The sequence below is a fragment of the Epinephelus fuscoguttatus genome, linkage group LG1, assembly GCF_011397635.1.
Source record: "Epinephelus fuscoguttatus linkage group LG1, E.fuscoguttatus.final_Chr_v1".
NCBI classification, from domain to species: Eukaryota; Metazoa; Chordata; class Actinopteri; order Perciformes; family Serranidae; genus Epinephelus; species Epinephelus fuscoguttatus.
The window spans coordinates 44,628,433-44,642,305 of record NC_064752.1 but is presented as its reverse complement, the minus strand read 5'-3'; the positions used below and the strand labels follow the sequence as shown (position 1 = coordinate 44,642,305).

Genomic DNA, 13,873 nt, shown 5'->3' with positions numbered 1-13,873 from the left:
ACCTTTCCGGCATCAATTTATGGTGCAAATGTCTTTAAAGCTGTCAAAACAAAAGTCCTCTGGTATTTCACGTTTTTATTCGAGAGGACAAATGCACATGTACTGAGGGGGGGTGTCCCCTGTACCCTCCCTCCCACAAAATCTACATCCCTGCAAGTATGTATTCTATACAATATGCTTTTGAATGATGGCAGGCCTTTACACATATTTCATCTATTCATTCCAACTACCAGGAGTCCAGTGCAAAACATTACTAGGTCAGTATGCCCTTAGGTCAGACCATTGTTTAATCTACCATTCTGTCTGAGCTTGATTTTGGTAGTACTGTATGCATGCATACCTCTCTCTCCCCATTAAAGACTCTTTACTCTGTGTATCACAGTGCACTGCGCTTTGTCACAGGTCACAAGTCCTCACTCTCCATTGTGTCTGAAAACGTGGGGTGGTTCTCTTTAGTCGACAGAATAGAGTTGCACTGTTGAGTATTTATAAGGTTCTGCTGCAAAAAACTGAAAGCTATCTCTGCTCTCTGATCAGATCTATATTCAGCAGATATAATATCAGGCTGCGGGGCATTTAAACCTCATCTGTGGTCTCAAGCCTACCATATGTTCCAACTGAACTTGAAAAATGGTTTTAAATACTATGCTTCTCTGTAATGATTTCTTTGGGAGATTTTAAAATTGTTGTTTTGAAGCTGTAATTGTTGTAGCTCAACCAGTATTTTGTGTATGCACGTTTTTTGTTGTTGTTTTTTGCGAATTTCGACATAATTTGTCCATGTTTTGAGTAAATAGAATGTTTTCTTTCTTTATTTCTTTCTTTATCATATTTATTTTCATTCTGTTCATGATTTAATTCGTTTGGAAAAAATATATATTCCACTTCGAAACTGTCAAAATAATTCCTATTCACCGTAAACGCAACATAAAGTTTGCCTTCCGCCAACGATGGTATTTGTAGTTTCTATAAAAGTGACACAACGGTGTTTTCCTGTCTACCGCGTGTACACAAAACTACACTTCCCATAATGCAAGTGCACAAGTCTCCCGTCACAGAAGGTGAGTGTGTAAAGCATGTATTTGTTGTTTGAACGTGCTGTTAGAAATACCACCTCGTGTCAGTGTTTAATGTAGTCATATAAGAAAAGCCTCAGTCGCTTTGTTTCTCATTTGACTGTAAGAGTTGAGTAGCAGAGCTAACAAGCATACGCAATGGTTTATCTGTGCTGCACGTGAGAATGTGCAGTAAGCCGACACATCCGCAAACATGTCAGTCCCTTTAAATTAGCCGAGCTGTGTAGCGTAACTGTATGTGGTGCGGCATGGTGAGCAACTTTCACTGGCGACGAATGTGTGAACACCCAGAGACTCCTTGCGTCTAGTAAAGCTTGAGATATATCCACTCTTAAGAAGCAGCTCTGCTCCTGCTGTTCGTTAAAGGCTTACAGCTGCGTCCTCACTGCTTCTCACAGAGGACATTGTAAAACGACAACGGATGACAGTAGTTCGTTTCATTCGGCTGGATTTGAACACTGAGCCACATCTTAACGCCGATGTTTCATCTGTCTAACTGTAGCTTGGGTCACGTTATGTGCCGCATTTCTAGTGATTGACAGAGATTTGACCACGGATGTTCATTCGTGATGATGGTGTATTTACTGTAAGCAAAACAGCGAACGCTTCTACAGATGTGTTTGGTGAGACACGAGAGGAGTGTCTCTACTCTCTAACCGCTGCTGAGCAACTCCCAAACTCAGCTATGTATTTACAGAGTCCGGTGCTGGCTCCCTCAGTCTGACAGCCATGTATCAGTGTTGCATGTGGTATTGTCATGTGTGTGGGGCAACGGCAATAAGCTGGATTCTGGTTCCACTTTACATTCAGGTGTGAATATAAACAGCTTTGAATGATCATCGTGTGAGAGTGATGTTTAATAACTGGCTACATTTTGAATTACAAACTGAAATAGAGATGGATTTCTTGACACTTCTGCAATGGAGGAAATGATTGAAATTTAGCCCGTTCTGAGCCTGCATTTGCCGTACATTTTCTCTGACTGTGTACATGTCTCAGGGAAGATACTTTATAGACTAGCCTATATTTTAGTATTGTTCTACTTGTTCTGTCTTTGAGCTATATGATTAAATAGATTTATGGCACTTGATATGACACAAAACAGAGCGTTCAGACTATATGTCATGGCTGCCCAGTTCTATTACATGGAAATATTGTAGATGCCTTGTCATTTAGCTTAAGACACACCTCCCCAACCTGATGCATTTATTATCTCTGGAAACTCTGTGATCATTTAGGTCTACACTGATGATAAGCATCATGGTTATACATAACTTTGTAAAAGTGGAACCAGAAGTGGAGTTAATAAGTCTTGCATTCGGGGTTGATTTTATTTTAATACTCTGCACTGGATTGAAGACCCTCAACCTAATTCTTTAACAGAATCAAGGGCGTAACTTAAGGGGGGGACACGGGAGACCTATCCCCTGCACATTTTTTAGAAGGCAGTATTGGATCACTGCACTTTTACAGTCTGAAAACTAAGGTTATATATATTAAATAAATAAACAGGAGAAATTGCAGACCCTAGGACTTCTTTTAAATCTTTTAAAGTGGTAAGAGTATCTATTACAGTAGAGGCTAGAGTGTGTAGCTTAAACATTGTTGAGGAAGACACATGTTAAAATGTTGGCCTCAGTTGGGTTGAAAAGAGTTAAGATTGTATTGATATACTGTATCAGTATTTTCATAAGTGCCATCACCTTCTTCAGGGTGATTTTATTCTGCACTTTATTGCCTGTGGGGTGAATATATTGATCAGTTTCATCACTTTTGTTGTTTGAAAGTATTTTTGTTACAACTGTCGTATCAAATTATGAAAAAACATGGTCGTGTTTTGTTCTGTCTCGGGCGGGGCTATCTGAAAAACCAAAGCTCCTTTGAGGATTTGTGCCTGTGCCCCCCAACCTTTGAAATCAAAATCACTGTTATAATGAAATTATGTATTTACAAAGAGAGCTAATATTTTACATACTCTGCACTGTGAGAATTCCCTTTTATGAAACGTAGGAGCTGGAATAATGCATGTTCCAGCAGGATGAAAATAAGCTGTACCGTCACTTTTAGGACCATAAACATGAAATGTGTGAGCAACTGAATGTGATCATTTCTAAGTTGGAGGCAATATGATTCGACCGTTGTGGTGATTTACACTGCCTGCCTTACTGGCAGCGTGCAAGGACTCTATGCTTCACTTGATGGATAGTATGGCCGTTTCATTTGAAGTTGGATCATGCATTGTTTTTGGTGGTATGGAGAAGTCTGTTTCGGGTTTTCTCCTTTTTGCCAGCTAAATACTTTGTTTTACACAGTTCTAAAACATTTATTTAAAAGAGAGATGGAAGCCCATGAGTGCCTGCAGAGTGCCTTTACACCTCCATGTTGTGGATTTTACAATGAGCAGCTGTTTTCATGTCAGTGGTGGCCAGCATATAACAGAGGAGCCTTTACTTGTCGTGAAATCACTTTTGCCTGTTTTCTTGTGTTGAGGCCTATGGTAGGTGAGTTCACAGGAACATGCTGATATTTTGGGGAATTCCCTTATTTGCTGGGTGATGGGCAGACTGATTCATTTCACAGTATCACTTCCTTTGAGTTCATATGTGTACACGTATCAAACCATTCACGTCTCTATACTTTTTGCAAAATATGGTGTCAGTTTCTTTGTGACACTTCATTTTAGTACATGCACATTGGACAGCTAGTGCTGTCTACCCCCCCAAAAAGTTCTTTTTAACCCATTACCAGCCAAATGTATAACTTTTCATTAAAAGATAAAATATTCATTTTAAAGCACTGATTCAGCATCCTACATGTATGTAGGTAGACCATCTAAGCTCAATATAATGTTACAGAAATGTAACTGACCATAATCTGTTGTTCTTTGAGGGGGTAGCAGACGTCCCAGTTACTTCTGCAGCTTCATGCTGAATTCATAAGGTGTTGGGATAATTTGGAAAATTAGCACCCAATCAAAGTTCATGGCTCATTTGGTCCGTTTTGGGGTTGTTTAAACTCTGAGTAATAAAATACAACATATCTTCTGTATAGTATTGATGTTGTTTCCACATTACAACTAAAAGCTTATCAACACACCAAAGTTAGAAAAAATGACCATCTAAGGAGCATGTGAATGCACCACTGGCCTAGGCTGAAGGAGGTCTTGACTTGAATCCAATTCAATCACTTCTCGTTCACTCACCGTAGCAGCCAGCATGAGAAGTACCCTACAGCGAGTGGGAAAGGACGGACATTCATGAGGACTCGGACATTCTACAGGCTGACCCAATACATACTGGACACTGAACAGATTTGTTCAAAAAGATCCGTACACTAATATTTGCCCATAACTACTTTGCTGTATTCTATAGGTGACAGCACACTGGCAAGGAAGAGTGTGTTAAAATATACACCCTTATTATTTCTAATGCACTGGCACTTCTCGTCCCTGTCCTATTTCCAGCCTCACTGCGCCTGGATTTTTTTTTTTTCCTTAAACTGCTCCCTGTTTGTCCATCCTGGCTTCTGTAGCAGTTCTTTTCTGCTCCCGTAGCAGCTCCACTTCTTCTTCTTTCCCCTTCTCACCTCTAGCTGTCGCTTTCCCCGAGGAGCCAAAAACTCTTTTATAATTTCCTTTGCTATCCTTCGAGTGTGTGTGAAGAATGGATGAGGAAAGACTAGTTCATGACTGCTGGGTTGTTTAATCTATTGCCATAGATAGTTTACAGTATGAACAGCTTTATTATAAAAAAACAGTAGTGCTGCATGATTTGATAAAAATGTGCGATTGCGATTATGCTGGACAATATCGCGATTGCGATTACAATATAATAAATACATGGTATCAGTAGTCTTCTTGCTTGACTCAGTGTTTCCCCTGCATTATATTAGCGGAGCACTGACCTGACCTGACATAGTTATTGTTATGGACAGTGTGTAAATGACCATCAACAGACTGAACACAGTCAAACACGCTGCTCACACAGCAGCGCAGCACAGCACTGTACACACAGCAGAGCGAGCCTGTGTGGCGTTCAGGCGTTGTCGCGTAAATGACAAATTCCATAGCACAACACAGCAGCATGTCAAGCAGGCCGAAACTGAGCAAAATTGCTCAATTTTTCATTTGTTATGGAGTCCATGATTTCCCTGTGACACTGACAAATGTTTGCTTAACTGTGCTTGGATGTTGTTTTATGAGGCTCTGGCTGCTTTCAGTTGTCTCTTTGTCTTTAACGTTACACGGCTCGGCTTTCTCTCGCATGCATTCTTCCTACTTAAATGCAAAAAAATATATATAAAAATATGGAATGACTTGCCTCTCGAAATCAGACAAGTTCCATCACTGCATGTTTTTAAAAAGCACCTTAAAACCCACCTGTTCTCTATGGCCTTTGATCCCACATAAATTGATGTCTTTTAATTTGCTATTACTCATTTTATTGACTAATTTTACTTATGTGCTGTGCCTTAAAATGTTTCATTAGTTTTATATTGTGTTATTTTATTGCACTTTATGTTTTTATTGTTTTTATTTTGCTTTGTTTTATGTATATTTATGTCTTATGCCTATTGTACACTTTATGTTTAATTGTGTACAGCACTTTGGTCCACTGGGTTTTTAAAGTGCTTTATAAATAAAGTTGGTATGGTATGGTATGGTACTTTTCCCTGTGCTGTCTCAAGTGATGATATAGATTGGTTGTGTTGCCGCGGGACGTGGCGACTTTAACTTTTAAACTTTTACACAGCACGTCTTTCTGTTCAACGTCGCCGTACCTGAATCCAAAGTATCGCCATGTAATAGATGTTGCGTTTTTTTGCCACCAACTCAGCCTGTTCTTGGTTGTGCTAATGCTCTTCTTCAGCGTATATGTTGATCACTGCTGCACACCGGGTGGTCACCCGACCATACGTGCTGCACACACCCAGGATAGCTTGTGGGCGTAATGTCAACAAACTCCACACATTATAGGAGAGGTAGTCACGTTCACAGGCACACACGTTAACATTTATTTACATCAAATCGCAGCATTTTGTGCGGTTATGTAATCGCACAGCCTTACATCGCGATTGCGATTGCGATGATTAATCGTGCAGCACGAAAAAAAAGTAGGCTAAACATGAAAGAACTTTTCATCAGAAACATTATGTCTGTTGACGCATTGCAGCGCAACAAGTCCTCCACGGTGGTGCTGGTGTGTTTTAGCTTAAGTCTTCTATGCCTTCAATGTACAAGTAAGATGAGTATAGTGTTAAGAGTTAGATGATAAGAGAGCTACTGCTCCCAAATGGCCCAGGTAGAAAAATCACTAGAGTCCTAACCCTAACCCTAGCCATTATGTTTTCAAGTTGTCAGTCTGTCTATCTGTCTGTCCGTCCCATTTTCTCAAATGTAATATCTCAAGAACAACAAAAGAGATTTTTTTTTCTCGAATTTGGAACAAATGTGGCCTTGGACTCAAGGGCAAACTGATTACATTTTGGTGGTCTAAGGTCAAGGTCACTGCGACCATGCATCCATCTGATTCTCGTAAATGTGATATCTCAGTAAGGCCTTGAGGAAATTCTTTTCAAATTTGGTGCAAACATCCACTTGGGGTCAGCGATGAACTGATTAGAATTTTTGTGGTCAAAGGTCAAGGTCACTGTGATCTTGTGTCCATTTCATTTTTGTGAACCTGATATCTCAAGAATGGCTTTACAAAGGTCAAGGTCACTGTGGCCTCACAAAACATGTTTTTTGCCATAACTCAAGAATTGAAATGCTAATTGTGACAAAATTTCACACAGATGTCTAATAGGATAAAATGCTGATGTGATGACATCATATATCCAAGAGGTCATGGTCAACCCTCACTGTGACATCACAGTGTTCTGCAAAAACATTTCCAGCCATTACTCAGCATCATAATTCAGGAACAGAGTGACAGACATTTGGTCAGATACTGAATTGGTGACACTAATCATAGACGTCCACCTTAAAACTATGCTTACTGTAGAGATCACCTTTGCTGCCGGGGGAAGATGTGTGTGACATATCCATGCGTCCATGCTGGAGGTGTTAGCCTCCCCCATAAAGAGGAGAAGTCACTTCTTCTAACTCTCAAATTGTTTTATCTCTATATTTTTTTCTTGTCAGCTGGCTAGCTAGCCACTAGTAAGCTACATTGAGTTGGAGGGTGTGCGAACTCCACAGATCCACTGTGAGGATGAGACTGGAGGGTGCTGTGTGCAGCTGTTGGTAGCTGATACAGGCGATGATACAAAAGCCCCTCTCCTCCAATCCATATATAAAGGAGTGAATGAATACATACAGATAACTATAATAAGCAACAAGGACGCCACTAGAAGCAAATGATAGATGTTGTAAAGAGGACAGAGGATATATTAGTGAAGCAGTAAATGTAATGATATTCAATGCATGCATAACGATGGATTCCCTGTGTGTTATATAAGGAGATACTGTATGGTCTATTTGTGTCTCTATCTGTCCTAATTGTCTTGATACAGTTAAATCATTTATTTTTCACCTAGACTGGATTTGGCAGTATGTTCAGAGGCTGGGGTGCAGCGAACTGTCAGGGGGCTGGAGTGACCAGCTGGATTTTATTAATTTTCAGAATCATCAGCCCGTTCTCAATGGTGCTGTTAAGGAAGCTCACATGACTTCTCCCCCCTCTAATGGCAGCCATCTGTCCATGAGGCAAAAAGCTCCTCCTCTGAGCTGTCAGTGAACTTGACACAAACACCTGCTCAGAGCTGCAAAACATGTGTTATTGACTATGCTAACATGCCCAAAATATTCAGTTTTTAGCCCTTATTCCGAAAAAGACAATATTATCCACTAAGCTGTTTACATGGCAAAAGAAATGACTATTCCACTAATAATTCTGTTAACATACAGCTGTGCATTCTCCCATTAACATAAAATGACTGTCAACACAGGGAAAAGCTGAACGGCTGGAGCTCTCTGTGCAATTTTGTCTCTTTGCATCAAAATAGCATTTGTAAGTGAAACCTACCTGGTAATAAACTATATTTTGAGTCTTAACTGCTGCAGCGGGGTCATCCCTTTATTCCCCGGGTCCTATGTTCCCCCCTATGTTCTGCAACCGGGGATAGGACCCTTTTTCAGAAAAAGGGCCCTATGTTCGCTGAGTCCGATGTTCCCCCCTGAAATGTGAAAGAAAAATACACTTACCTCATGTAATTGCATGATTCAGTGCCCAAAGGCACAGACAATATGAGGTAAGTGCATTTTTCTTTCGCGTTTGGGGGAAACATCGAACCCAGGGAACATAGGACCCTTTTCCGGAAAAAGGGTCCTATGTTCCCCGGTCCCTATACTATGGGGGAACATAGGACCCGGGGAACACAGGACCTGGGGAACATAGGTACGGTCCCGCTGCAGCCATGAAGCAAATAACTAGCGATTAGTCTGTTAGTTTGAAGCTAACGCATAATGGGAATTACCTTTAACATGCTAAAGGAAATTGGCTCCTCAATCGCAATATGTTATCTTAACAAGCGATTCATTTCATGGCCAATATGTTATGCTGCAACTTTTTTCGCTGCTTGATACAAAAGAAAAACTTGCACAATTTTTAATTTTTACATGACTTATGTTCCTGACCAAGTCTTCCCGTTTAAGACAGGTTACGTACATGTGTATGTGACGTAGTCAGGTGGAGTTTGTTAGGAGAAGTGAAACTCTCCTGCATCTGTGTGTGTAGAATGGATGGATGTATAAAGAGAACTAGATACAGGGTTGGAAGTGGGGCCCCCACTAATTCCTATGAGTGTTGCTCAGTGGCGCATGAAGCCAAAACAGCTCTATTTGTGTGGTACAAAATTACCCAGATCGTCTGTATTGTTGGGGCCCATAGAACAAGTGCACTAAAGCTTTACGGCAGATAAATGACTAACTTCCAGTTTAGCCCTCTGCTAATTTGAATGGGGATAAAATATTAGATTATGCGGTTCTTCTTGACTTCAGAATTTTTTTCAGACCATATGGATCAAATCCCAATAGTGATATGAGTCATTTTGCAGGGGTTGTGATGCTCAAAATTGAGATTTGAGATTTGAAAATCTGATTTACAGACATGTCTTCCACAATTTAAGTCCATAGTGAAGTTGTCTTGGCATCACATGACAGACCAGGTTGTTGTAATTCCATGTTTGGCCACTATGTCAATTTAACTTCAAACTCCTGCGCTGTTCTTGGGGTCTGTAAAATAGTACCATCACTGGGCTGACAGTTTCCGCAGACAAAGTGAAGCACATGCTTTTCTGAGACCACATTAGTCAGCAGAAAGTGTCTAGATAAGCTCGGGTTCCTGTATAATGACTTCAAAAAGTGCTGTGTTTTGTGTTCGCTGCACAGAAGAAATAAAGCATCTGCTTGATGCATCGGTATTCCCAGTATAACCCACTGTAGAAGCCGGTTACCAGCTACAAGTCAGGCTGAACCTAATTGAGTTAGCCGAGAGAAACCAGAGTTCTATCAATTACAGTTTGGAGCCACAAGGCTGGGAAGGTACATTAACAGTATCATTAATCTAAATGAGAAGTCTGTCAGATAAACAACCAAAGCATGCCCTGTTTGCAGTCCACCACAACCTGAAAATGAGTGAGGAACAGGAGGGGAGAAACATAAATCAGCCCGTCTTTTGGGGTAAGCAAAATGCATTATTAATATCGTGACACGCTACATTGTTGACTTCAGCTTGGATTGATAGGAGTATATGAATACAGTGTGTCATGGTGGGTCAACCAGTGTAACGACCTAATTTCCCCCTCCTCCCCCTCCAAAAAGTCTTCAGAGTAAAAAGTAATTGTTCAGCTTTTATTACTTTTATTTTCAATGCAGATACACTCCCCTACAAAATCACTCCAGTAAATCCACAATGTGTGGAATTATTGTTTTTATTGTTGTGCAGCCTTATTGTATACCTTTTTATATTGTCCATCTTGTTGCTCAAATTTGCTATATAAATACACTTTCCTTGCCTTGTATACATTTCCAAAGAATCCTCCTAAAACTGGAATAATATGAGCATATCCCACATGTTCATTCATCTTCTAACCGCTTCATCCTCTTGAGGGTCGCGGGGGGGCTGGAGCCTATCCCAGCTGACATCGGGCGAGAGGCAGGGTACACCCTGGACAGGTCGCCAGACTATCGCAGGGCTGACACATAGAGACAAACAACCATTCACGCTCACATTCACACCTACGGACAATTTAGAGTCACCAATAAATCTAGTCCCCAATCTGCATGTCTTTGGACTGTGGGAGGAAGCCGGAGTGCCCGGAGAGAACCCACGCTGACACGGGGAGAACATGCAAACTCCGCACAGGAGGGCTCCCACGCCCGGGATCCAACCGGCAACCCTCTTGCTGTGAGGCGAGAGTGCTAACCACCACACCACCGTGCCGCCCCATATCCCACATGTCTTAATCTTAAATGCTACATTCAGAAAAAGGCCTAATTTGGAATATCCTGACAGAATACACTGTTTACATAGGGGCGGCAGTAGCTCAGTCCATAGGGACTTGGGTTGGGAACCAGAGGGTCGCCTGCTCAAGTCCCCATCCGTACCAAATATGGAGCAACTTGAGCAAGGCACCGAACCCCTCCAACCACTCGGGGCGCCCGTCATGGGCAGCCTGCTCAACCTGACATCTCTCCACCTTAGTGCATATATAGGTCCTGTTTGTGCATGTGTGTGTTTCGGACCTTGACAACGGAAAAAATTGAATTTCCCCTTGGGGATTAATAAAGTGTATAAAAATTAAATTAAAAAGCCTATATCATATTTGGAATAATACTGGAAAATTAGTGTGCATGTTATCAGCGTTAACAGTGTGTTAACATTCCTATGATTGCATGTTACTGATATGTATTTAAAGGGGAAAATGCCAGCACTCACAAATGTCCTTTTGGTATACCAAAAGGACATTTGTGAGTGCTGGCATTTTCCCCTTTGTCGCTGTTTTTGGCTGTGCACCTTTTGAGGGGATTTATTTTGAGAGTGCTTGCATTTTTTCCTACGTTTTTTTCCTACGTGATACTGATATGTATTTCTCAGGGTTGATACAGTATTATTATATCTTCTCAGGTTGTTGTTGCTGCTGATATTAAGCACAACTTTGAGGAGAAAAGAGAATTCCATCTTTTTCTGTCATTTGTACCCATGGTAATTTGCATTGATACATGTAAGCCTGGTGGAGCTAGCGGTGGGTATTTACATAAAGCATTAACAGAGTGCATCATTAGATCAGTGACATTGTATCCCTCAGATCCTATGACCTGCTTTGCGTCATAAGTCCGCATGGAGATTTGCGAGCAGGGATGCACGATGTAAGAGAGCCTGTATCAATTATACACCTTTTATTCATGCCACAACAATGCCTCGCACAGTTGATTTGGTTCCTTCTGCTTCATGTATAATTCAATAGAGCTACGTCCATTCTCTCAAAGCACTGTATTTTCCCAGCTCGTCTGACATGCAGACATGCAGATATATTGTGTTAGTGCATTGTTGTGTGTCATCCTGTCGCTGACACACATAAGGTATCCTGTTTGACGTTTAGAGAAACATGCTGTATGTGTGTGGGAGCTGTCTCCAGACCCAGACCGCACATTAACACACATTACACTTTAAATATACAGCTAATTCATCACATTTACACTTTGAATCTGTCTGACGTAGTTATGTGACAGCATTGGAAAGGATTACTGAGATACTTGATGAAATGTTCACATATCACTGAGGAGATTTCAGATTTTATTATAATTGAAACATCGCTTCAAAGTTGAAATTATAGGTCAAATGTAGAGAAAACAATTTGTTCTTTCAGCCATTCTAAAAATCATTTCAGCAGCAGTTATACATTTTATTTCAAATGTTTTATGTCGACAACACTCAAATAATCAAATGTAAATTTCCTTCAGGCTTATTTTACAAGCATGGCAATTGGTAAGTCAATTTATTTCTAATTCAAATAAAAACTACACTGTCAGAGATCAGCAGTTGGGTTCAACTGTGGGCCAGTGTATTTCAGCATTGTTCACTGGCAGGCTGATTGCATTTTTCAGGTGCTGTGGAAACACAGGCCTACATATTGTCAATGGTGACTTCATTTTTAAATATATTTTTTATTTTAAGAATAAAACTGATTTCTAAAACTGTTTTAGGGTTTTTTTTAGGGCATCTGTAATTTGGCCTTTAGTCAGTTTGGACCATAAAAGACATCTGTAAATCAGTGGATACCTTTTTTTTTTTTTTTCAAGCGTCACAGCCCCCCACAAAATGATTCCATTTACTTTTGGGATTGGATCCATTCGATCTGATAATCTAGAAGAGCCCCTTGGTGAAATCATTTTATCCTCATTCCAGTTTGCAGAAGGCTAATTCAGAAGTTAGCTGCTGGGCTGCTGCAAACCTGAAGCCCAACAATAGACCTTTTTCACGGCAGACATTTTGACACGTCTGAGTAGGAGCAACACAGGTGTGTTCAATGACACTAATGACAGCTGCGTTCCACTTAGGGGAGACCCTGGTATTGTCCATGTTGGCTAAATGTTATTAGCTTACTGGGACACTGAATGGAACTCAGCCATCCTTAATGTTATCAATTTCACCTGTGCTTTTTGTACTGACACAAGTCAAAATGTCTGCTGTGAAAAAGGTCCATACAGAAGATCCAAGTAATTGTATACCCCAGAAGTTGAACATTTTTGGCTTCATGCACCACTGAGCAACTTTCATAGGAATGAACAGGCCCTGCCTACAATGAGGTATCCAGTTCTCTTTATACATCCATGGTTCCTGCCAATACACGCATCAAACCCAACCAAAGGTAGACATTGATTGCCACACGAGCACACTGACTGACACATACTACTGTCAATTATGATGTCACACCCCCTTTTGCTAGCATCAAAAAACTAATTAAAACCAAAATTAGCAGAAAAACCAACACTTGGTCATACATCAGCGCGATAAGATCTACCTATCATATAGGCAAGGCTTCTGCTGCCACAACTCCACAAGGTTTTCTTCTTTGCCGGAATCCCACACAGTTTTTCTGGCTCAGTTTGTCTCTATGACAAGCTGCTGTCTGTCTGTTTGTTTGGGTTTAGCACCAGCGTTGCGCTGATCAGTGCGTCATCTTACGCTGCATTTTTACTGGTCGGTTAGTAGACATACGTTGTAACAGCAGTCACACTGTGAGAGGATCTTCCCAAATATCTAACACTGTCAGAATTTTATCTTTGATAACAAGACCATGATAACAGCTGTCCTTGCACCTCTCTCACTGTGTGACACATGACCACCATGTTAGAGCCACGACAAAAGATATCGCCAAGTTTCTTTCACAGTGGTCATCTTTTGTCTGGGACAGCCCAGAATTGCACAGTGTATACCAGGCTTTAAATGACAGAAACCGTCTCTGATATTTGATTGTACTTTGATTTTTTTAGTTTGGTCCATATCCCATCCACTTAAATGGAGGGGGTGGGGTTTATGGCATATTCTGCAGCAAGCCACCAGGGGGTATCAGAGATATTTAGGCTTCACTTTTAGGGAGCTGTCACCCCAACCAACTGTAGTCATTGGTTTGGACTCACAGAGTTGCAGCAGCTTATGTTAATACTCATTTGGCAGAAAATGACTCATATATGCAAATGTATGTTCTTTGTTGGGCTATGAGACTACAGATGAATTGATTGGTTATCCATGCTCACTAGTGACCTGCTTCAGTCATGCCTAATAAACTGACAC

At 40.8% G+C, this 13,873-nt stretch overlaps 1 protein-coding gene across 2 annotated transcripts in view; it reads left to right on the top strand.

Moving 5' to 3' along the window:
* The first annotated feature begins 1,038 nt into the window (after positions 1–1,038).
* The window catches only part of fhit (fragile histidine triad diadenosine triphosphatase), a 515,756-nt gene continuing 502,921 nt past the window's right edge, over positions 1,039–13,873 (top strand). For both annotated transcript variants that reach the window (XM_049581795.1, XM_049581799.1), the window contains exon 1: positions 1,039–1,061. The gene's annotated coding sequence lies outside the window, so the exon portion shown is untranslated. The remainder of the gene's footprint in view (positions 1,062–13,873) is intronic.